Source organism: Microtus oregoni, unplaced genomic scaffold (assembly GCF_018167655.1).
Source record: "Microtus oregoni isolate MIOR12 unplaced genomic scaffold, Mior012 000027F_ref0000203, whole genome shotgun sequence".
In the NCBI taxonomy this organism is placed as follows: domain Eukaryota; kingdom Metazoa; phylum Chordata; class Mammalia; order Rodentia; family Cricetidae; genus Microtus; species Microtus oregoni.
Genome location: NW_024543086.1, coordinates 9,106,566 through 9,133,684, shown reverse-complemented (window position 1 = coordinate 9,133,684; position 27,119 = coordinate 9,106,566).

Here is a 27,119-nt window from a genome sequence, read left to right as displayed (position 1 = left end):
GAGAGTGAAGATACACAACTAAAGCAGATATGCAGAGTGCCTAGGGCAGACCCATGCAGGCATCCTGTGTCAGTTCAATCTCTGTGAGCACTTATGAGACCAGGTTAGTTGATTCTGTGGGTTTTCTTTTGGTTCCTTGACCTTTTGGTTCATACAATCCTCACATAATCTCATTGTGAAGAAAAACAGAATAGACATCACCAGTGGACAGGGGCCAAGAGGCTTGGATGGGGGTAGAGATGGGAACAGGATAGATCAAACGGAGGGAGGATGGGAAAAGAAAGTGTTGGGAGAGACAACTGGAATTGGGAGAATCTCCGGTAAGAGGTATAAACCTACTGCAATTGAAATTGCCAGAAAACTATGAGGTTATCCAAGCTAAGATTCCTAGAAATGGGGGATGGATATCCTAAATACAGGATCCTAAATCATCTGCTAAAAGCAGGTAAGATTTTCTATGGAGGGATTAGGCAGCAACTAAACCACAAAATCTTCAACCTACAATTTGTTCTGACTAAGCAATGCGCTCGTTTGCTGGGTTAAAAGTGGCATAGAAATTGCTTGTTATTTTTTAACCATTACATTTTCTCATTTTATTTCTACAAATAGCTCATTTGAAACATTTTCCCCCAGTGTTTTGGATTTTTCTAATCTTAGAACCATACCTATTCATCTTTTATGACCTGTTAATGTTTCCATGCATCTTGTAGTAAGAGGTGAGATCTGATACTTCATTAGGAATGAGGATAGAAGGCAGACAGCATTATAAATCAGAGGTCAACATAATAACTTATAAGTTTCTTTCACCTAGATATATCAATTCTAAATATGTGTCTTGATTTGATTTTAAACCTCCTAGGATGGTATAAGGTCTTTGTATGAAAAAGGATTATTGCAACCTCTTTATTGCTCTGTCCGTCTCATAAGCTTATATGTGCACATACAATTTTTCTCCCACTTACCTTCCTATTTCTGATATAATTAAATCTTCAAAGAGATTAACCTGCTTACATATATATTTGTCTTTTAAAATAAAGGATTAAGCTTTTTTAGCCACAAAATTACAATTATGAATATTTTGATGAGTACATTAAAAACAGAGGGATATAACCACCAAAAAGTAAAATTATTTTGAAGTACGGTATTGTAGAGTTGGTATAGCTGCCAAGGAGGAATTCAAGAAAATGATAGTCTTTGTAACTGAATGTTTTTAAGTAGTATATCTTGATATAAAAACAAGTGTGTGTGTGTGTGTGTGTGTGTGTGTGTGTGTGTGTAACTGGAATTCCAAGTTTTATCACATTTCCTCATTTCAGGTAGAATTTTTAAGAAAGTGTTTTATGCAGTCTTCTGGAGAGTCATCTATGGAAAAGGTGAAGGTGAGGACAGATGATAAGAAGGAGTTCTCAGCTCTACAGTCTATCTTTATGTTTTGTATAATTTTTGTGCCATGTATTGACTTCCTGGAAAAAAAAACAAATTGAAAGAAATCTACTTATTTGTATATAAAACAATAGCATAAATAAACTTAATGACTTGGAAATTGTCCATATGGTTCATAAGAAATGTGGAAATGTATCTCTTTTTAACATATATTGTTACATTTCCAAGCATGCCAATGAATTTACTCATAAAATTTTTAATATAAAATTACGGAGGGTATTCGGAGAAAGTATTTATTTCTCCTAGAAAATTCCTGATGTATGGTTGTTTCTGATCTCATTATAGAAGAACCAGCGGGGGAGGAAAAATGACCTTAAGTGCTGGGAACCGATTTGAATAGCTGCCATTACAAGATGGCATTTGGCCCCAGCCTCGCTTGATAGATAACTCCATATTAGGGTTGCAGTTCTTCCACCGGAAAACAGGGTGAGTTGTGATCTAGCTGCCCACACTTCCTCTGACCGGCAGGGGAACATCCTGGTCTGTAATTGACAGGGATGTTCCCTGCTTTCTTTCCTGCCGGTGGGTCTCCAGAAAAATAGTTAAAGTATCAAAGTATCAAAAGTTGCTAGGCAGACTCCCTATATAAGCAGCTATAGTTCAGAGCCCCTTGCCCCTTGCTTTCTGCTCTCCCTACAACCGAGAGGCTCCAATAAAGCGTGATTTGAGAAGAATCCTCGTCTGGTGTCTGTTCCTTCCTGCTTGTCAGGGAGCTCGCCGCACTTAAGTAAAAGGTACCAAATGACCTTTGGGGAAAAAAACAAAACAAAACAAAAAAAAAAAAAAAAAAAACAACCTTCAAAACCCAAAAGCATTCAAATGAGTAAGTGTATAATCTTATTATCAAATTAACAAAAACTAACAATCTGTGACACAAGTTTCATCGAAGATTTCATTGCTTCCTTCTCAGAGATGGCCCAGTGAAAGAAGATTTTGACTTCCCCATGGTCTTACATTACTAGACGGCATACAGAATTTAAACTGGGATCTGCTCAGCTTCAAATTATTTTAAAAATTGCTCTAAAAACTCATTTCTACCTTGATAATTCTTAGATAACTTTAGATAATTCATCTTTGAATTTTGAACTACGTCCTGTCTCTGCTATTTCATCACAAATCTGAAATTTAATGCCTCTGAAATCAGTATCTTACCCTTTTCACAGCAACTTTTCGCTTCAGAATCACAGCATGCATGTGTAACCATCAATACAGAAAATGTATTAGTCACTTTAAAATAGATCACCTCTCTCCTCAAGAGAATAATTTCTGACTTTTTATTTTAGTGTGCTAATCACACTGAGAAGGATTTGTACTTAATACTATTTAATACCCTGCTTTGTCTGGTAATCATAGCCCAAGATTTATATTTAATTCAATGATTAAATCGTATGAATGCATGTAAACAGAATCTGTATACTACAATTTTCTCCTGATGAAGTTCTTAATTTCATTCACCTACTTAGTACCTACATTATTCCAGAAATTTAGAAATCAATCTCATGAAGTTGTTTTAATTGAGTCTTTAATATAGGGAAAGTTAATAATTTCCAAATTTGAATTTTGTTTTGTTATTAATCCCTTTTTATCTTTTATAGTTTCTTCTTTCTTCATTCAGAGAAAAAGTCTCAATCTTATGGACCAGAACTCTCTGATGAGAATTTTTTCTGTAGTAAGTTTTGCCTTATTTTTCTTGAATTTTACACTTTTTTGTTACAACATTCATTTCTTCATGCTCATTTTGAAAACAGCCATCTTGAAAATAAGTCATATACCTTTGCTTACAAGTTTTTCACTTCTTATATTTAATATTTTTATTTCTTGCATCTCTTAACTTTTTTATTGCTTATTAATACTGAAGAAATTTTCTGGATTTTCTTCCAAAACAGAAATGGCTGTTTCGTTTGTTTGCTTTCCTAATATAGCATTCTTTTTGGCTGATTTTATTGAGCTCTACATCTTTCTCTGCTCCCCTCCCTGCCTCTCTCCTTCCCTGTTTGTTTGTTTTAAGTGCTCCACATTTGATGCTATCAAGTAAGAAAATGTCTATAAGATGCTAAAATTCTACTGAAAACATAGCATACATTTGCCATAATGGTTTTGTTATATTTTGCCTTAGTCTGTCATTGTACATATTAGCGGGGCAAGTAGATACATACTTACATGCATACATACATCATATGTACAGTGTTACAAATTCTTCTCAAAATTCTATAGCAAATATATATGTATATAATGTATCTTGTATTTTTTTATTAACCATTAAGTAATATACTCATGATCTGGAAAGGTAATATTAGATGTTGTAGTTTGCTCAAAAATATCATGGGATGGAACTTTGAAATGCTCAGATCTCTCAAAACCCTGGTAAGGCAGTTGATAGAAACTTCATAAATAAAATCTAATACACAGCAAAATCTTGTGCACTTGGTATATGTAACATGAAATGGGTTATTAAAGAAGACAATGTCTGGATATCCAATTCCTGAGAGAGGAAAGAAGGAGACAGGAAGTTATCAGTAATCTAATGGGATCATACAGAGTCCAATGGTAGAGCCATTTTTTTTTTTACTCTAAAGTTGTAAAGTCTACAAACTGACGAGAACAAAGTAAAATTGGTTTGAAATTAGGATATAGGTATCACTAAATCATCGGTCACAGTAATCCAATTTTCCAGACGAACACTAAAAATGACTTATTATAGAATACTGACCCAAAGTGCTGGCCTTAAGTACAAGTAGGGTCACAATGACACTGACCATGAGTTCTTCAGGGAAGGAGGTAGCTTAGCTTGGGGGAGTAATGATCCAGAAGCAGATGCTGATATTTTATCTCTGTGATATTGGAGTCAAAGTGATAAGAACCCCAAAGAACTCACTGAAGAATAAGTTTTTAAGAAGCAATTGAACTTTTCTTGACTTATCTTCTATTTAATCTTTTATTTTTTTAAGTATCAGGATGATTCTTTTGTATGGTGTGTATAGTTTTAAAAGTAAAACTTTTCATTTTCCAAATCTCTGATGTTTGCTTTAGCCTCTGGGATAGATACCAAACTGCACCTGCCTTTAAGTTACATTAATAAAATATCCCATATTAGTTAAGGAGAACTGAATATTATTTGGTTGTTCAGTATTGGGGACTCACAGGGGTTTAAAATGTTGCATCAGTATGCATATTTTGATAATGCTTTATAATTTATTGGGTCTTCATATTTTATTCACTTCATAAGTATTCCTTTGTGAATGAAATATTTCATGTTATCTACTCTACACTGTATTTAAAGTGATTAGCTATGTCTGGTCTATTGTCAGAAAGGCAGCAAATATTTAGAAGAAACTGATGCTTGAAGAACTAACATATTTATCTAAGAAGACTATGAAGCACTTGGGATAGAAGTGTTTCAGTTACCAGACAGTTTCAGATTTTATAATATATACATAAATTCCTAGCTATCTCTAAATGATTAAATCCAGAATCATAAAATAGTCCAACAAAAATCAACCAATATGAGTAAGTCTACAATTCTTAAAAAATGACTATAATTTAAACTATTACTTACATAAAGTTTAAAAAGCCAAAATAGTTTAAACATAAGTATATTTTTCATAAATGGGAATCTCCTAAATGGGAGATAGAGCTCTTCCATTGAGTTTAGTGCTATATAATTAATTGTCAAGTAATACTAATGTGGACATAAACATAAAAATAACTATGTCTCTTGGTGATGTTTGATACACAAATGTCTCAATGCTTGTCTATTCAAGGCTTTGTTCTAGGTGATGTCAATTTTAATAGGTGGCTTTGATCATCGATAAAAGGTGGCCCCCGCAGGAGGTAGGCGGTCACTAGAGGTGAACTTCTGAAGGCCATAGACTTTCTTGACCTCTTTTTCTGCCTCTACTATGACCTCCATGAAGGAAGAATCTTCTCACTTCTATAGATCTGCATACCCACAGGCCTAAAAGCAGTGTATTTAGGATGGACAGTACCATAGCCTGAAATAGCTGAAATTCTGTACCAAAATAAAGCCTTCCTTTAAGAGAATGTTTCTCTCTGGTGTCCTGTCACAGCAATAAAAAAGCTGATTAAGGTACTGTATTTGATCTTCCTCTATCTAAATAAAGTATGAAAACATAACCACATATACTTACTCATATTTTATTTCTCAGAGAAGCAGATTTTGATGTATTAATATATAATGAAGTACATTGATGAAATAAAAATAAGTAAATTGAGACTAGTCTATCAGTAATTACATATTTTTGATAATATACTAAATGGGATAAAGTAATTTAGAATTAATTAAATTGCAATTAAATTATTAAACAGGCTATTATTATTCTAATAAGGAGACAAAACTAAGCCTCTTTGTATTTTATTAAATTATATGTACATTAGAACAAAAACTGTTTAAAATGCAGCTTTAATATTCATTCTTTAATTCCTACTGTCTTGAAGTATCCCATTATCTACTAAATAAAGTTGAACATGAAGTTGAATAATCAATCTTGCAGTGATGTGGACCTGATAACATATCTAATACAGGTGTTACTAGCATTTTTAAAAACACCAAGAATGAAATCAGATGCATAATACTCAACGAGGTAGTGATAAATTTTATCACAAAACTAGGGGAAGATTATAAAAACCTATTTTCATTATCCAACTTTTTTCTCCAATGAATTCGCTATGATAGAACAGAAGTTAACAAAATAATCCTGGTGATTCTGAACTAAACAACAATCTATTTCTACCCATAGTTCTTATCTCAGAGCAAGTGGTTTTCCACATTTTAGATAAATAATTCTCATTGGGAGAAACTATGCTGGAAAGGGAACTGAAAACTATAGTTCTTAAGCTTTGATGCACAGTGTAACAGTACCTTTAGAGAGTCTGAGATGGAAGTGAACAACGAGGTAAGCCAGACCCAAAAAGAGGAACATGGGATGTACTCACTCATATTTGGTTTCTAGCCATAAAAAAAAGGACATTGAGCTTATAATTCATGTTCCTAGAGAAGCTAAATAAGAAGGTGAATCCAAAGACAAACATATAGGCATCCTCCTCAATATTAACCTTCATCAGGCAATGAAAGGAGACAGAGACAGAGACCCACATTGGAGCACCAGACAGAAATCTCAAGGTCCAAATCAGGAGCAAAAGGAGAGGGAGCACGAGCAAGGAACTCAGGATCTTGAGGGGTGCACCCACACACTGAGACAATGGGGATGTCCTATCAGGAACTCAACAAAGCCAGCTGGCCTGGGTCTGAAAAAGCATGGGATAAAACCGGATTTGCTGAACATAGCGGACAATGAGGACTACTGAGAACTCAAGAACAATGGCAGTGGGTTTTTGATCCTACTGCATGTACTGGCTTTGTGGGAGCCTAGGCAGTTTGGATGCTCACCTTACTAGACCTGGATAGAGGTGGGCGGTCCTTGGGCTTCCCACAGGTCAGGGAACCCTGATTGCTCTTCGAGCTGATGAGGGAGGGGTACTTGATCGGGGAGGGGGAGGGGAATGGAAGGCGGTGGTGGGGAGGAGGCAGAAATCCTTAATAAATAAATAAATTTAAAAAAAATGAAATTGTATTTAAAGGACACAAGAGTCATTGGATTTTGAGGGTAATGCTTCTGGAGGGTGTGGATGAGAATCTGGCAGATGCTCTGAAGTACAGGTAGAAGAATTTAACTTATCCATTCATTAATAATAATGGGAATTTTGGTGAACAAAATTAGTCTATAAGACCAAGTTGAAAGGAGTTATTTAGTAACTGATTCTCAAGGAAGACACAATAAGATTGGGAATGTTTTTGGTTATTAATGTCATGGCTTATGAGGACTACTGTTTGAACTTTGAATAAAGCCTGTTCTTTTCTTGATGACAATTTCATTGACCTAAGAGAACTAGAGGGCAATGAAGGACTGTAGGAACCAGAGAGGTTAAGGACACCTGCAGAACCTGGACTATCAACTAATCAAGGCTCATAGGGGCTCACAAAGACTGAAGCAGCAATAGCCTATACTGCTTGGCACATGGTAGTTCCTCTGCAAACAGGGTATGATTGCTAGCCTGTTTTTTTTTTTTTTTTGCTTTTTTGTTTGTTTGTTTGTTGTTGTACCCTTAACAGTGAAAGCAAGTATATCTCTGATTCCTTTGTCTTCTCCTAGGACAGTTTTCTTCCTCCTGAATGGCCTGCCCAGACTTCATATGAGGATTTGTGTCTAGTCTTACGGTATCTCGTTATGCCTTGTTCAGTGGATATCCTTGGAAGGCCTGCTCTTCTCCAAAGAGAAATAGAGGAAGTAGTTCTGGGGAAAAGGAGATGTGGTGAGAAGATTGGGAGGAATGGGAGGAAGGAGAAACTGTGATAAAGATGTATTGAAAACAAAAAATATTCCCAAGATTTGTATTGCTGGATCCTGAGGTAAGTTGATTCCTAATTTTCTGAGAAACTGCCACACTGATTTCCAAAGTGGTTGCACAAGTTTTCATTCTCACCAGCAATGGATGAGTGTTCCCCTTACTCCACATCCTCTCCAGCATAAGTTATCATTGATGTTTTTGATTTTAACCATTCTGACAGGTATAAGATGGTATCTCAAAGTTGTTTTGATTCGCATTTCCCTGACAGCTAAGGACGTTTTTAAGTATCTTTTGGTCATTTGAAATTCTTCTGTTGAAAATTCTCTCTTCAGTTCAGTACCCCATTTTTTAATTGGGTTATTTAGAATTTTAATATTTAGTTTCTTGAGTTCATTATATGTTTTGGAGATCAGACCTTTGTCTGATATACAGTTGGTGAAGATCTTCTCCCATTCAGTAGGTTTCCTTTTTGTCTTAATGACTGTGTCCAAAAGATGTCCAATCATACTACAAAAGCATTTGTTCAACTACATTCAGGGCAGCATTATTTGTAATAGCCAGAACCTGGAAACAACCTAGATGCCCCCTCAATGGAAGAATAGATAAAGAAAGTGTGGCACATCTACACTCAGTAGCAATATATATGACATCATGAATTTTGCATGCAAATGGATGGAAATAGAAAACACTATCCTGAGTGAGATAACCCAGACCCAAAAATATGAATATGCTATGCACTCACTCTTTAGTGGATTCTAGCCATAAACAAAAGACATTGAGCCTATAGTTCATGATCCTAGAGAATCTAAGTAATAAGGTGAACCCATAGAAAAAAAACTTATAGAGATCCTCCTGGAAACTGGAAGCAGACAAGATCTTCAGGCAAAAGTTGGGAGCATTGGGGTAAGGTGAGGTGGGAGGAATGGGGGAGGGAAGAGAAAGAAGGGACAAGGGGAGGGATAGGGAGAGCTTGGGGGAGTGGGATGGTTGAGATGGAGGAAGGACAGATATGGGAGCAGGGGAAAAGATATCTTAATTGAGAGAGCCATTTTGTGGCTGGCAAGAGGCTTGGCTCTGGAGGGTTTCCCAGGAGTCCACAGGGATGAACCCAGCTAAGACCCTGGGCCATGGAGGAGAGGGTGCCTGAAATGGTCTTGTCTCCTAGTCAGACTGATGACTATTTTGAATATTACCATAGAACCTTCATCCCACGATAGATGGAGATAGAGACAGAGACCCACATTGGAGCACAGGACTGAGCTCTCAAGGTCCAGTTGAAGAGCAGAAGGAGGGAGAATATGAGCAAGGAAGTCAAGACCACGTTGGTCTACCCACTAAGACAGTGTGCCTGAATTTGTGGGAGCTGGACTGGAACTGATCAAGCATGGGATCAAATTGGACCATCTGACTGTGGCAGACAATTGGGGCTAACTGAGAAGCCAATAATAATGGCACTGGGATTTGTACTTTTTTGGGGGGAGTATCCTGTTCTATTTGGATGCATATTTTCCTAAGCCTGGATGTAGGGGTGAGAGCCTTGGACTTCCCACAGAGCAGGTTACACTGCCCTCTCTTAGGCCTGGAGGGAACAGGAGGGAAGGTTGAATGGGAGCAGGAGGAAAGTGGGAGGGGGGGAAGTGGAAATTTTGATTTGTATTATTTATAAAGTAATAAAAAATAATCTGAACAAAAAGGCTATCATGACTTGGGTTGGTTTCTTTGTTTCTTTCTAGGTATATTTCTTATTTGTGTATATAAAAGTTATTATAATTGGAAAAAAAGCTCAGTTTTTATGGAATGCTTTTTCAATGTACTTTATCTTAAAGTGATTAATTAATATTTTAATTATATTATTATGTTTAATAAAATATATTAAAATAAGTATTACTTGTTTGAAGAAAAAATTAAATAAAATTAATTTGTTGCTAAGTATTATGTAACAAATATTACTATGCAGGAATAGAATATGAAGCATGGATAATTATGAATCCATTCAAATGAGTTGATGCTGTCTTTGAATTTTATATGGAATGTAGTCATTAAGATAATGTTAGCTAATTTGTCTATGTGCTCTAAATAAAACAATCGCATATTTCTTAAGAAAGAAAAAATAACTATTTCTTACAAGCTTATAATTCACAAGAAATAGTACATACAAAATAAACTTGACAAAGTTGGGTCAAATATTTGTCATTTTCCTTCATTTATGAATTTACAAAAATTTAAATAGTTCCAATATCATACAAAGGAATCACTAAATGTTAGTGGGTACAGGTTTGTTAGAGTCCTATAATAAGCGAAAGCTGTGTTGAAGCATAATTGTGATATCTGTGGAATTTGAGCACATTTACTTATCTGTGGAGAATGGCATGATTTGTTTTTGCCATAAAGAGCTTTTCTAATAACTTTCTTTTATACTTATTGTCATCTGTTTCAGTTCACCGTTACCACTAGGAAATACAGTCTCTACCTCCTATTTTATGTTTCTAGTGGACTTACTTTTGGGGCTTCATCTGCAACACTGATCATATATAACATCTACAGGTTAAATTACTAACTACCTTTGCAGATTTAGAGAGAGAAAATTAAAGCATGATAAATAACACTGTTCTACATCAGGCAAAAATAAAAATAGAAGGAAAAAGAGAGAGAGAGAGAGAGAGAGAGAGAGAGAACAAATGAGAGAGAGAGAGAGAGAAGGAAGGAAAGAAAGAAAGAAAGAAAGAAAACTGGGAAGTTAAAGTCTTTGTCATTATTACTATCAATAAGGAAAGAAATTGCCTGTCTTCAAAAGCAGATATTGGTTTTCTGTCTTGGCAGACTGTAAGTTCACCCATGGGAGCTTTGAATATATCTTTCGGAAATGTACATCAAAGTAATATATTAGTCTCCTTCAAAGTACATGCAAGGAAAAAAAACACTCTACAATAAGTATTCAAATATTTTAATTAATCTATAAAAACTTTAGTAATGAGATTATCAGTGCAAACATATTTTAGTTTCAATTACATAGCTTATGGATAAATCATTACAAAATAGAGCACATCATACCACAACAGAAAGAAAAATATAAGTTGTTTACATAGTAACTCCATGGTGACAGAAGAGATACTGAGGTAAGAATGGCAGGAGCACCCGTGAGAAAATGATGATGCATAAAATGGTATTCAGTCTGGGTCTTAATAAATGAGAGGATTATAGCAAATCTATATGGATTCCAAAGCAATCCATATTGGCTGATTTTTATGGTGAACACCTGAGTTCTAGAAGGCCAGTAATTTAGTGACTGTAAAGACTGATGGAGAGAAGGGCCGGAGAACAAAATCAAATATTGGGTCGGGCCATGGGTGTCTTTGTGTGCCAAAATAAGATATCCATTCTGTAAGAAAGGGCTAGATAAGGCCATTGAGCAGCAACCTGACAGGAAGTGACATGCACAGGAATTTGTAAAAATAATGTTGAAAATGATTGTAACAGTATAAAGAAGAGAAATCAAAATTTTGAAGTGAGAGCAGCCTGTTAGCATATTCATCGTGGAGTTACATTTGTAAATCTTGTTCTTGCTATACGTAATTTTCCTAAAGAAATATTCATTAAAAAAGGCTATAGACAAACAGCAGGGAAGGCCAGCAGAACAATTATGTGTGCATGACTATGTATGACTATATGTGCATGCTAGTTCTCTCTTACCTCCCTCCCTCTCTCCTTCCCCCTCTCACTTTCCCTCCCTCATTCTCTCCCTCTTAATCATACAACTTTTCATGCTGCTTGTAATTTTTAACTTTATACTACATGTCAACCTTTATACTACACTATGAAAATTTGGTTTGTGCCTCCTAGACATTAGTGTGCTTGCATGTGCACACACAAACAGAACACCCTATGATTTTTTGTGAAGTCTTTTTTCTAGTACAATGTGCAAAAAGCAAACTACTCTTTCAAGTATTTTTTCCCATAAAAGACAGGGGAAAAAAAGTTCTCATCAAAAAAGCTTTCTTTCTCCCACAGCAACATTAATTATGTTGTCGGCTGGTGCTGAAGGAATGAGATAGGCAGAGGCAATCTGATTCTCATCTTGTTTAAACTTGTCAGTTTCAAAATGAAGTGGAGGGTTCGTCAGGGAAAATGGAGAAGGTCTCCTTCCTCATTTAGAGATAAATGAGAGTTCTGCCTCCAGATTTTTTTTTTTTTTAACGGAGGGTCACTCAACATCAGGCACTCATCTCGTTGAAGAGCTTCCCCAGCCCTTACCTGACACCAGAGATGGGGAGTGCTGGTGTTTTTCATCAGAGGACACTCCCATCCTCAAGGCTGCCATGTATCATCAGTCAGTTGTACATTTGACCCTCGACAGCGAGAAAATGTGTCTCTAAAGTACTTGGGAGCTGACAAGACTTAAACAATCATTTTCAAGTTGAACTTTGCTTCAGACCTCGGTTGTTTTTTATGAACTTTGCTGGTACACACAGCTACCAAACAACACAAAGGAGAGGCCTAATTTTTACAAATCTTGACTGGGCAGAGTTCTAACTCTAGAGATAATTTTGCGAGTTATATAATCACAGGAAGGAAGAGAATCATGAGGAGGGAAGGCCAGGAAACATAGGAATAAGATGGATGAATAACCGACTGCCCATTGGAGGGAGGCTAAGAATGCATGGGACAGATAAGAAAAGAGCAGTGTGATTGTGGCACACGTACCTTTGCAGGGAAACTCTGAACATGTTGAATGTGGTGTGAGACATAGTTGTCAGAGGTTTATATACAAATTGTCAAATGAGAAAACTTGGATATTATTGTAGATTATTTCCCTTTTAGAGTGGTGGTATTTCTTTTCCTTAAATAATATGTTTTATTGAATCCTGTGTCAGAGAATCTGGATAGAAGGGAAAGAAAAATGTTTGTTGTTGTTAGTTATTGCAGAAAGTGAACAGATTGAAATACTTTCTGACACACTGAGAGACCGTGCTGCCCATGAATAATTTTATTTTAGAGATTAATATGGTTCAAATTGTCTTCCAATTACATGATCATACGATTATCATTATCAATATCCCCTTTCTGAGGAGGTATATTTTTATAGAGTGTTCTGAAAAATAGGTTTAAATGTGATTTTTTTTAAAAAAAAAGAAGCTTAGATACACTAGTGAGTAGTGACATTACAGGGACAAATAACCCTTGAAGCAATACCCTGTTTTAGCAAATTCTCTGCCTAAGCTCTGCTGCAACACTCCAGCGAGACTCAAAGACAATATCACTCCCTAACTTCGGGTTGGATGCTTGAATTAGAGATAAGAGTTCTTCTGTTATCTTTCTCATAGCTTGAGTCTAAAAAGTCAATTAGTGAAGGCAAACAGACTAAAGAAAGAAAAGCAACAGAAACAATGACAAGATTTAATGTCAATTAAAAAAAAAATGGTCCTAAGAAGTAACAAAGAATTCTTGTGGTACAAAAAAAAAAAAAAAAAAAAAAAAAAAAAAAAAAAGAAAATGCATTCGCCATTTTTTTTCTAATCTCTTTAAAGTTTTCAATAGTTCTAAATTAAATCCATTTCACCCCTATCTCTTTATCCATCAGAAAATCCGAAGGGTATTTGGCTTCAGACATCTATTGCACCAAAGATCTTTCATTACGCCACACAAACAAGCACCTTTATTGAACAAGAACCCAATTACTTAACCTAGCTTCAGGTTTCATTCTGCCCTGTGGCGTCCACCCTGACAGGAGTTTACTAATCTCTTCTGATGGACGTTGCGACATATCAGTTCTGATACACAGAGATGATCCCTAACCTTCTTGTAGAGTACCACTGATTAAATAAACTGAGATGCCCATCTCAGCTTCCTTGGACCAATGAATACCAATGAATCAAGGCATATATGAAGGCTTTTCATCCTCTGCAGGGCACACTCAGAGAGGAAAAAGGAAAGAATAGACACTCTGAGAAAATGGCCAGCATTAGCTAAAGCCTTGTATTGACGTGATCTAACACTGTTTGCAGTTTGTTTAGGCACTGCAAAATACTGTCATACATCCTATATTTTCCAATGATAGAAAAAAGTCAACTTCTTACAGCTCCCACAGCAATGCTGCTGCCACTGAGAAGAATTATTGAAAAATAATGTTTATGGCTTCACCTTTTGGTCCGCAATTTTCATCAATGAAATCTTTCGGCATAACCCGGGGATTTCTAAAGATTTTCCTTTCCTAAAATCCCTGGGTTAATTCATGATGGCTGGAATGTGGATAATTATTGTCTTATCTACTTATTGGTATTGCCATTAACACTACTATTATGATTTATGGGTGTGCATGTTTAGTGGATTTTTACAAGTGTGCTTCCAGGTGCATGCTGGTGTGTGTGTGTGTGTGTGTGTGTGTGTGTGTGTGTGTGTGTAGAGCAGTTTCACTTAAACTGCAGCCTTAATGGCTGTATCAATAACTGACACCAGTTCTTACTCTTCCTGGGGTGTGTGACTCTACTGTGTCACTGTACACAGTAATGTTTAGTAATTGGCAGTCTGCTCTGGAACAGAGATGATGAGCAGTTATGTCATAGAATTTGGTGAACAGTGGAGAACCAAACTGCTAAACTGTCCACGAAAATTCACATTATATACTGAAAAAGTTGATCCACCCATAGAGCAGATCAGCACTTGACACAGTGTTTGCGTTGCACAAGCTACAGCAAGACATTTAAAGAGAGGATTAGGTAGGTGTATGTTCAGGGTGTGTATAGGTTATATGAAATTCCCACAGTAATTTATAGAGGTATTTGAGCGTCACTGGCTTTTGAAACGTACGTGTACCTGAGCTGATTTCTAATGAAATGGAAGCATGTCTTTATCAGAAGGCACTATGGGTATTTTTGGGTTGTGTGAGAGACAGGAAACAGCATCAAAGACAACTAAGAGTGAGGATAGAATGGAAGATGCACAAAACACCAATATACAGGGATTTTGTATTCAATCCAACAAGTAATAAAGAAAAATGTCTCAGGATATTATTTTGTCCTGCAAAATACTTTTATATTTTCAAGAAGCTAAAAAGAACTGAAAGAGAATATAATAAAAACTCCCTCTGGTAAAATAAAATGTCCACATAAATAACAGTACCTTTTAAGTTGAAATGACAATTTATTACTTTTGTAATTTTTACTCCCTACTGAGAACAGAGTCTTACACTTTTTGTGAGAAATGATTGTCTTTTTCATTAAGTTATGCACGGTATAATGGAGTCAACGGGTGCCTAATGTGACTCCTCGTGGCTAGAATCACTTTTAAATTTGCTTTGGCATAGTATTTCCATCAGAACATTCTAAGTCAGCCAATAAAAAAAACTATGGCCCATTTCCATTAGAGATCATTTATTGCAGGCTATTTATTGTGATTTCTCTACCTCCAATTTCTTGTCAAATGAAAGGCCACATCTCAGCTCTTCCCAAACAACACTGAACTGTAGCCTCTGTGGTGTGAATGTCTATTCATAGTCGCAAATTGCAATCCCTGGTAGGAACCGCAGGGATCTACTGTTAGGAAAGAAAATATACCGTAATGTTTATATGAATATCTCTCTCTCTTAGTTTCAGTGTTCTTTGAAATTGCTCTCTGTTTGCCTCTGATGTGAAAATGTTTCTCAAATGGGCTGGAGTGATGGCTCAGAGGTTAAGAGCATTGCCTGCTCTTCCAAAGGTCCTGAGTTCAATTCCCAGCAACCACATGGTGGCTCACAACCATCTGTAATGGGGTCTGGTGCCCTCTTCTGGCCTGCAGGCATACACACAGACAGAAAGGGAACCAAATGTATTAAACAATATTTTGTTCTCTTAAATTTTAAGTAAATATCTATTCTAAGTGATTTATTAAAAATGATGAGTTAGGTCAATTCAGAAGTCATCTGACTATTGCATGCTTGGTCTAAGTCAACATGGGTTTCAGGGTTCAGTGTTGAACATAGTAATTATTTTACTTATTTGTTGATATTATGTCATAATTTGTATGTACATTATTGTTTTCTCATGTTTTATTGTTAATTTATTTAGCTGATAAAATCATAGATAATGAAGCTGCCAGATGAGATCCTTTTGTAGAATTTTTAAAGACAAAATGTACAACAAGACTGGGTAAGCTATAAATACTAGGAAATTGCGCACGCTGAGCTCTGAAGATTCAGTGTCTGTAATAGCAAGCATCTATATTAATTTAAGGCAGCCTCTAGTTTGTGAAGTTATAGTAGAATTGTATCTATAGTAATTTGAGAAAGATGAAACTTTCTGAAATTGTATAGCAGTCTCATAAAGACAAGGACTGCTACAACATACATTGATAAGTACAAATATTGGAACGGTCTCTCCAGGTGTATATGGTTTCTGTCTTACTAACGGATATTGTGAATTTCAAAATTGATTGAACCATTTGATATGAAAATTGCCATGTTTTTTTGTGCTCGCCACCTTCAAGTCTGACACATATGTGCTACTTCTATTCAGTGTGCTACAAAAGGTATGTCCAGCATGTTACAATGGCAGAAACTCATAATTGAATATCTTTAAAAAGAAAAATGTAAAGATTTATTTAATGTATTCATGAAATTATACACAGAGTAAATAATTTGTTAAATATTTTGATTGATCATTAATAATTATATTTATAACTAATATGCTCCACTTACTCTTTCGATGTAGAAGATATAAAAAAGCCATAAAGTGTAACAAGGGAAACAAACCGATGTGGTAGAAATTTAGGAGACCTTATAACAGTGTGATGTCTATATGAAAATTAAAATTATGTCATTCATTTCCTGAATCAAGTATGCTTATTGTAGATCTATAGCTCTACCAGTACTGTGCCTAGTGTTGGGAATTTCATGTTATCAGAACACCACACTGCTCTATACATAACTCATAGTTCCATGCTGGAGTTTCATCTCATGAGGGTTTTGCTGATATCTAGTCTGTCATATTTTTCTTTGCCATTCCTTGTGGGTTGTGGCTTGATTCTAGTAGATGGGAGCTGGCTCTCTTATTAGATACGCTGCAATGCAAAGAACAATATCCCAACAATGAATAATTTCCACCCTTCAAATAGCAATGCTGCCAATCTGTGGCATAATTCTAGTAGAGAAGACAAGAGAAGTAAACAATAAGCTGGAATGGAGCATTACTAGTGTTAAAGTGGGGTTCTCTTTATAGACAGTTAGGAAAGTGAGGTGTGGTCTTGTATGCCATTATTGCAAACTAAGGTAAGAGGCAAAGGCATGGCTAAACAAGTGATATTATAGAAAGAAGAAAATGTGATATTAAAGGAATTTGTTGTAATAGGAGCGGCAGGCTGCGTTCCCAGCACCCGGCCGCCCACATGGCTAGCTCTAGCTTATGCCCCGAAATAATTACACGGAAGGAATCTGTATTCTTTTAAACACTGCTTGGCCCATCATATCTAGCCTCTTCTCAGCTAACTCTCGCACCTGGACTAGCCCATTTCTAATAATGTGTAGCACCGAGGTGCCTTACTGGGAAGATTCTAGCCTACGTCCATCCTGGGTCGGAGCTTCATCCCGCGTGTGTCTGCCCAGGAGAGGGGAGCTTGACGTCTCAGCTCCAGAAAGCAGAGCTGTCGAGTCTGAGCTCACTTCCTCTTCCTCCCAGCATTCTGTTCTGTTTACTCCTCCCACCTATGTTTTAACCTATGAGGGCCAACCAGTTTCTTTATTGCTTAACCAATGAAATCAACAGATTGATACATATACATGACACTCCCACATCAGGAATTTTGAAAGGAAAATAAATATGAGTTAATGCACCAGTTAACTGTAAAAATCAGTAGGGTTGGGAGAAAGTGTCTAAGTATATAAAGTGCATGACTTTCTTAAACTAGAGTTAAGACTGACAGGCATTTAAATGGAAAAAGAGCAAGTTTTAGCCTTGTTTATAATGCTGACAAGTAGTATTTGAGTTTTTTATGGTGAAGTACATCCACATTTATAGCTTTTGGGAGATAGGATATTAACTAGTTTGAAATTACCCTTGGCTATGTAACAATATCCTTTGTGTGTGTGTGTGTGTGTGTGTGTGTGTGTGTGTGTGTGTACCACAGCAAACATTTAATTTATCCTAACAATTTGGTATAAATGTTTTTTTTTTGTAAGCACCCTTACCTATATCTTGGAAGACAGAAAAAAAATTAAATAAATAACACAAGTTATATGGCTTAATAGTGCCAATATCTGGATTCCAAATGAAGTTTGTTTGATTTCATATCTAAGGTTTTCAATCTATGCTCCAATGCATAAAGCATAAGAATGGAAAATTGAGTTAGACTTTTCATGGTATAAATCCAATTATATAATTCTCCAAAATCTAACTTTGGAGGAAAAGTTTATATGCTACGTGCTTTCAGGAAGTACATAAAAAATGAAGTAGAAGTGAAAAAAAAGATTGAGTCATGAGATAGAGAAAGCAAATACTTGTTATTGAGTCAAGTACACTTGATTGTCTGATCAGTGGGAGAGTGCCAGTCTCTGTACTACCCATTGTATTTCATCAGTCTCATATATAGTGATCAAAAGAGAGCATATATACACTAGCTCTAAATAGCCTTGATCATTTCATCTGAATTTGTTTCTGTTTACATATAAGAAAAGAAAATATACATATATGAACATGTGAAATGTATATATTTGTATGTATATTTGTATATATGTACATTTTTCTATATATGAATGCATAGCACTCATGACCCATCTGTGGAGGTGAAATGTGGAGGTCAAGGACATAATCAAATATTAATCTTCAACTTCCGCCTTGCTTTGAGTATGGTTTTCTTGTTGTTCGCCAGGGGACATGTCTTACTATTTAATCCATGCTATTATACATATTCTCCTGTCTTCATCTCCAAATCTTTCAAAGGAGAACTGGGATTACAGTTGCAACGGCACCCAGATTTATATATGTTTTTGAGATCTTGATTCATGCCCTCATGTTCCTTCAGAAATTGCTGTACCAACTGATCCACATTCCCAGGCCCCTTTTACAGAAGTTTTAAATCATTTGCCCTGCCAAGATGCCCGAATGTGTATTAGGAGCAGCAGACAAGAGGAAAAAAGGACATTGAGTGAATAAAAGATATGATAAATTTAAACTATATTTATAAGAATTAATCACAGAGAAACCAGTACAAAGCTAGTGATGAGGTCCCCCCAAAAAAGCACATTTTGTAGAATAAATAGTATTAGAAATTAATTAGCTAATATATCTAATTATTACAAACTTTGATATTTTTCATTGAGTAAGTAATTTCCTTTTCTTTTGCAAAATTGAGAAAACTAGCTCCAGTTTTTTACAGTTTGAATATGGAATCCCTATCCCCAGTTTCATAATGTACAGGCTTGATATTTTGTGAGTAGTTCTATTTTCAGGAGAACTAGAAACATCGGGAGGTAGAGTTGAGCTAGAGGAGGTGGGGTACATCTTTGAAGGACACATACTTCCCTGAGGGGTTTTTTTTTTTTTTGTCTGAGCCTCTACTTCTGTCTTTCTTGGCATAAAGAATTTCCTCCATAATGCTATACCAAAAAATGGTGTTTAACTCTTTCTTCTTTGTCAGTTATTTTGGGTAATTTTTCAATGACAAGAGTCATTACCTCAGTGTTATGTTGTGTGGAACAAAAGACTTAACTCACATTGAACACTGAACACAGAACCAAAATACTGCATTTTTCCATAGGAACCCTCATCCTCATCACTCTTGACAAAAGGATGCAGTAGCTTGTGCTCAGAAATTGGCTTACTCCAGAAAAATAAATAAAATAAAATAAAATAAAATAAAATAAAATCCCTTAGTTTTCAAAAGGTAGCTGGATACTCCTACCTAAGGGCAAAGTATTCTTTGGATGTAAATACTATCATAGAACATGTGAATCCTAAAGGTTACATATGACCATGAAGAAATAAAACACTAATTACAACAGTAACCAGATACTTCAAAACAGTATCTATGCAGAGATAAAACATAATTTAACTATGCATTTTACAAAATACCACATGTAACTCTCTCCCTGATAATCGGAGATAGTATTTTCCTTACTCTTTAGAACATCAGTTTCAAATTAATTGTTCTTCCTAATAGATAAGATCTGAGATGCTGAGTGAGAGGGCTACAACAGTTTTCTCATATTTTCCCACCCATTTAGGCCTCATATGCTTGACCCACTCACAAAACCAAAACTGTACCTCAACTCCTATCCACAAAGCCTTCCACTATGGATGTAACCCGTGAATTCAAAAAGCATTAACTCCTGTCCGTTTCATAGACCAGATGGTCTATGATTTCGCTGAAGGGCAATGTCAACATTTAATTCTCCTTTTCTACATCATCATCATCATCATGACTGTGCTCTATAACTGAAGATTTTAGTTCAGTAGATCTTAACATGAAAAGTTACAACCCCTTTGGGAGCCACAGGGCAAATATCCTGTACATCAGGTATTTACATTTCAATTGATAACAGTTTCAAAATTACAGCTATGAAGTAACAACAAAGTAATTTCATGATTGGGTTTTATTACAATATGAAAAACTCTATTAAAGTAATAGAACATTGTGTGGGTTGAGATTCAATTGCTTAAATGAATTATGCAATGCTGCTATTTCAACATATGTATTATAACAGAAAGCAAAGTAATAAAGGAAATTATAGACAAAGAGAATGGCAAAGGCAAAAGTAAAGAGCTAATAACAGAAGTAAAGTGGAAATGACAGAATTAGAGAAGGAACCTAGGTACAGAGATCAGTGAGTGAGTGCCTGAAAAATCAAGGAAAAGGAGCAAGAGAGTACTACTTATGTAAAGAGAACCTTAATGATGCTACAGTAAGTCATTCAAATATGTCCTGCCACATAGGAACTGGAAAAGGCCTGCCAGCTGGGATTCAGATGGTCTGAGACTCAGAACTTCAAAGAGGTCTGCATAATGACATGGAATATTATTGCAAAGTGACTAGAGAAGGGACATGTGTCCTCTTTTAAAGCCTGGTTTGTAGATGAAAGGAAGAAGGGACTTTTGATTAAATAAAGCCTTGTAACATGTGGGAACAGAGATGATGACTACATGTAGAGAAGTGACTCTGAAGGATGAAGGCATGTCATTTTCTGAAGCCAGGAGCAAAAGACAGATAAATACCACTCACATTAAACCAAGAGGTTCTGTTCACAGTGATAATGAGAGGCAACTGAAGAAACTGATGATTGAGGGCAAGTGATTTAAGTCTGAGATGTGTTGAAAACTAGAGTGTGTGGTAAGTCTGGACGACTAAAAGGAAAAAAAACTAGAGCCATTAAGAAATAAATATTACTTATTATTAAGATGAAATTAAGACAAAAGGTGCTAGACTAAGATCACCAATGGGTTTGATCAGCAAGTCTATCCAGTGGTTCTGATCAGGTTGGCCAAACAAAAAATATGGCTCAAAAAAAAAAAAAGTTCATCTCTGTTGACAGTCATAGCCTTTTGGAAAATGGATTGGTAAAGGAACAATGGAAAGAAAATTCTGATGATCATGATCCCAAGGTGATAGGAAATCAACAACAGAAGCCAAGTTTCAGGGAGATCTGAGTTTTTCTATTGCAGAGAATAAGTGAACAGAAAAGGGTGATGTCCAACTGTACATATAGCTAAGAAAATGTGAGTTTTTATGGAAACTAGGATCCTTATTATTCAGAGGAGATGGAGGAGGAGAAAGAGGGAAAAGAAGAGGATGTGGTGGACAAGGTGGAGAGATAAAAAACCTCTTAACGATTTATAATAAAATTCAGAAAATGAGGGGTAAGAGTATTATCAAATTCTAGTGAGGATCATTTTTATGATCCCAAATATATTTCTCCTAGATTTTACCTTATAAAAATGTACCCTCAGGCCGGGCGGTGGTGGTGCATGACTTTAATCCCAGCACTCGGGAGGCAGAGGCAGGCAGATCTCTGGGAGTTCGAGGCCAGCCTGGTCTACAAGAGCTAGTTCCAGGACAGGCACCAAAGCTACAGAAAAACTCTGTCTTGAAAAACCAAAAAAAAAAAAAAAAAAAAAACAAAAAAAGCGTACCCTCCTAAGCTGATTTTTGGTCAAAGATGTAGCAAGTATAAGAAAAATATTTAGAGGTTTGTTCTAGGTTTTTTAAAGAATAGGACATATTGCTCATATTTCCTCGCAAAACTTTAAAACAGATTTAGCAATATTAGGAAAACCTGATTGTGAAATAACGTTATGATGGTTTTGATTTTTTACTGTCTTAATAATTTTGGTAGTTAAGTGTTATTGAATACTTACTCTGTCTTTGGTGAATAATTTTAATTTCTATAAACATTTTAACCCTGTTTATAAATTCAGAATTATCACTCTGAGTGAGTTTTTAATTTATTTAGTTTCATTCATCACAATAATATTTTAATAAAGAAAAATAGAGGTGAATTTAAGGCCATTTATATACATTTATATACATAGTTAAATATCAAAACATCTTAGATTCCTAGACACCATTAAAACTCACTTTTTAAAAATTCAAATAAATGAGATTTAACTAATGTATCCCAAATAGAACTAAGACATAACTATTTCTCTTACCTCCCCCCCATATACCATTTTTCTTGACTCTCTGGGAGTTTCACATCCAGTCTATTTCCAGTCCTTCCATCTGTGCCACCCACACATTGTGACCCCCTCCCTCAAAAGCAGTAAAGCATAAAAATGAATAAAAGTCCACTTTCTGTTTTCTATGTATTCTCTGGTCAAATTCTTAGCAGTCTGGCTCTTAAATATAACTGAGTCCTTCCCCTCACATACCTCAGAAGCCATCAGCTACTCTTCAGCATCTCTGGAACAGTTTTTAGAGTTCTTGTTGATAGCTTCCTGTCTAATCTTTTACTTTAGAGGTGTAGTTTGGAAGCAGGGATGGGGATAGAGGTTGTCATAGAAGCACTTCATGTCTCTTCTCCATCAAATAGTAAAATTCTCTGCTATAGAACAAAATTCAAAATGCTCTTGTACCTTGTAAAGATTTGTCACTTGTATTAATTTAATAAAACATGACTGGCCAAGCAGGAAGTATAGGTGGAGTGAACAGATTAGGAGAATTCTGGGAAGAAGAAAGGCTCAGTCTACAGTCACCAGCCAGATGCAGAAAAAGCAAGATGAGAATATCTCACTAAGTAAGATACTAAGCCACATGGCTAAACACAGAAAAAGATTTATGGGTTGATGTAAGTTGTAAGTGTTAGTTAATAATAAGCCTGAGCTAATAGGCCAATCAGTTTATAAGTAATATAAGCCTCTGTGTGATTTTGTTGATACATGAATAGCTGCAAGACTGGTCAAGGCAGAAACTTCAGTCTACAATTTTCATTGAAATTTTGATGTCACCTATGAGACTGACAATTTTATAACCTATGTTTATGCTCTCCTTTCTCCTTGAATTATTCCTTTTTGTGTTTACTGTTCTTGGCTAGTAAACTGCTCTCTTATTATTGAAAAATGTAAGTTCTAAACCTGACATTTTTCTTAGAGATTTATACATATCTACTATGCTGTTTATTATTTAGGGTTATGGAATATCACCTTTCTTTCACTCTGCATTGAATCTGGTATCCTATGGTGATGTGATGCTATTGAGGCCTTGACATATGTCTGATTAGTCTGAATTTAAGTAGAATATATAAGAAATATGCTACTGTCTAAATCTGTCAACATTTTTCATAATTTCTATAATATATTTTAATAAATATTTTATTTTTTCTATAATAAGAATATATTAAAGTCAGTTTTCAGATTTTTTCTTATAGCTATTAACATTTTAATTTTTATATTAACTCACATTTTTGCTCACTATTTTAGTGGGCAATAGAACTTTATGGGTTTGGAATTTCTTTTCTAATCAAATGTATTCCACAAAGTAATAGACATAAAGAACATTATAAAATTAATGTTTTATAACTATATATATATATATATATATATATATATATATATGGTTGGTTACATTGCTATAATATTATAGAATCTAGAACAGATCAAAGGTTACTATCTGTTCATTATTGATTCCTTGCAAGTGGCAAACAACTTCATGGAAGGGTATTGAACTCACTTTGTGCCCTATCATTCCCAAGGTGCTTTGTTTGCTTGCTTTCATTTTAATAGAAGCTGCTTTAAGGAAATGAATGACAAGACCTAAAGTGTGGAACTTTCAGAGTGGAAGTACTTTGCTCATTTTGATTCCCGAGCAGTTTTGTGAGACTCAGTGCTGTCTGTGAGTGGCGACCCACGTGCTTCAAATCTGTAGCATCCTTTAGAAAGCAAGATGGTTGTGACAACACAGAGGAAATGAAAAAGCCACGCAACTCCAAATTTACATTTCCAGTCAGAAATTCACAATGATCCCTTATGCAGCACCATGTCAGTGGCCCCCTGATGAGTACAGCAAATGATTCAGCACTCCTCTGGCCATGAATAATGCATAGGGGAAGTGTCATAGACCATATTTGTTGAGTAATGCGATTTCCACAAAGCCTTTTAAAATACGATGTACACACTTATGCCGACTGCTCTACTTTTACTATATCTTTGCAGGATAACAATTACTGTGACGGGCATAAAATCTAAAACTGGTTAAAGGATACTACAAAATGTTCCATAAAGTTTGAGTGCAGCAGGGAATGATTTTTCCATTTTTCTAACTGTGACCAACCTTGGGACACAGAACATCAAACTCCTGTTTTAAACAGGGATGCTTAAAATGCACATTAATACTAAATTGGTATCCACAAATAAATCATTAGGATTTTTAAAGTTTCTGAGATTTTTTTTTTCAATTCTGCCTTAGTTACATCTAAATCTAACTTTATTTTCTGTTAATAATGATCATAATAATTAAAAGTGTTTTAAAATAAGAACCTACAGTCACTGTATGTAATTATCAAAGTGGGAACATTTGTTCTTATAATGTATTAATGATATAAAATCCAGCAAAAGACATTACATCTATATTATTCTAGTCCACCAGATTCAATTTAACATACAAATCAATGATGTCATCTCCCAAGAGATGATATTTTGCACTGCTAGTACCAAATTGGTGCAAAAAATATGAGTAGTTCATGTTTATATAAAATTAACTTACTTTGGAGCTATGAAAACATAAATATAATGTACCTTCCTGTGAATTGAAATACTGTCTCAATGCCTGTTTTGTATCAATAAACATGTGTAGTAGATAAAATCATATATACATGTTAATATCTTTAACTAAAGTATTTCCTACTCTTCTGTACTTGACTCTCACATACTTTACTTCATATTAAATACTTAATGACCTTAAGATTATCTTAACTCCTCACAGTAAAACTGAATTTAATAATCTTTATGCCTAAACCTATTGAACAATTATATTAGTAATGGTGTCTTTCTCAATGGCTTCTTCTTCATGTTCTAAAGGCCAATATGAATTAGGAATCTCATTTCTCCAACATTTCAGCAAAACTTTCAACTCTCTTAAGTAATTGATATTATTTCTCACACTAGTGGAGTCAAAAGTTTTCTAACTTCCCCGAACCCATCCTTGATACTCTATGGAAAGGAAATCAGTTCGGTGATATGTTGATTTGTTTATCTATTTATTTCTTATGCTGGGAATTTAAGCCAAGGACTGTTACACACTAGGGGCATGCTCTCTTTATGAACAAATACTCAAACCAAACGTGCTTTTGATGAAGGATTCCCCTCTGTATGCTAGGAATATATTTTCTTAGCATTGGTTATTAAAGAAGCTGTTTTGGCCAATAACTTAGCAGAGTAAAGTGAGGTGTGAAACCCCAGAGATGTAGAGAAAAAGTAGGTGTAATCAGAGAGACACAACTTAGCTGCCAAAGGAGAAAGACATCAACCACCAACCAGAACCTCACAGGTTGACCACAACTTCATGGCGATACACGGATTAATAGAAATGGATTAATTTAAGATGCGAAAGTTAGCTAGAAATATGCTTACACTATTATGCCAAATAGTAATAATATAGTTTCTGTATATTATTTAGGTCTGACTCACCAGGAAACAAAAGAGCATTCCCTGCCTACAAGTATTTTGCTGAAAAATGTAAATCAAACAAATCTTTTTGTTCACATTTTTCCTTTCCTTTACATAGCTATTTAAAAAAAATGTTTAAAACCTTTCAAATTAGTTATTATTTGCTACAAAATCTTGGGTCTGCTTAGGATCCTACTATATTAAGTATCACCTGCTGCTCAGTTACAAAGGGAAAAAGTCTCCAAGGCAAAGTCCTTAGGTCTCTATATTTATTCCCACACAACATCATTTATCTCAGTTTCATGTCACTTACTGTGACTCTACAAATTTAATTTTAAATGCAGCAAAATAATAAATTAAAATTTACTTTTATTCTAAATAAAATATTTACATATAAAAATAAAGTGCAGCTTCTGTTATACATGTTTGGATATCAGTTTAACCAAGTTATAACAAGAATTAAAAGTTGTTAAATACACACACAATTCTCCTCAAACTGTAGAGATGTATTTATATACAGCTAATCTACATGTGAAGGGCATAATATATAGAATGAAAAATTGCTTTGATCACACTTCAATTATCAAGAGATTTTTTAGAACCTTTACCATCACATGAAATATATATAATAGAAATTATTCTTGAAAATTAGAAGACTCATTGGAAAGTTTTGTTTTTATTAATTAAGACACCTAGTTAATGTTTATTCCAAGTATTTTATTATGGATTTTAAATCTATGTTTGTTAGATATATAGTCCGGTAGTCTCCTTGTTGTCTCTTCACTTGACTTTGGTGTTACAGTCATACTGGCTTCCTAGAGTGAGGATGGTTTTGGATCTTCTGTTTCTATTTTTTTTTTATATCTCAAAAAATACACTTCCTTTCTCAATAGACTCAAAGAAAGTAAAGTATGAAGAAATAAGCTTAACCAAGGATGTGAAAGACCTCTACAGTATAAAATTTAAATACCCGAAGACATTGATAAATATATTAGAAAAGAGAAGGACAAAGGCAAAATAAAAAAATTCTGCTAACCAAATGAGGAACACAGCTAAATGCCCTTCAACAAATGAAGGAACTTCCTCCATCTCAACCATGCCACTGCCCCAATCTCTCCTCAGTCCTCCCCTTCTCCCCTCTCTTAGATGGAGGAAGAACTGATACGGGAGCAGGGAAGGAGATATCTTAAATTGAAGGAGCCATTTTGGGGCTGGCAAGAGGCTTGACTCTGGAGGGGTTCCCAGGAG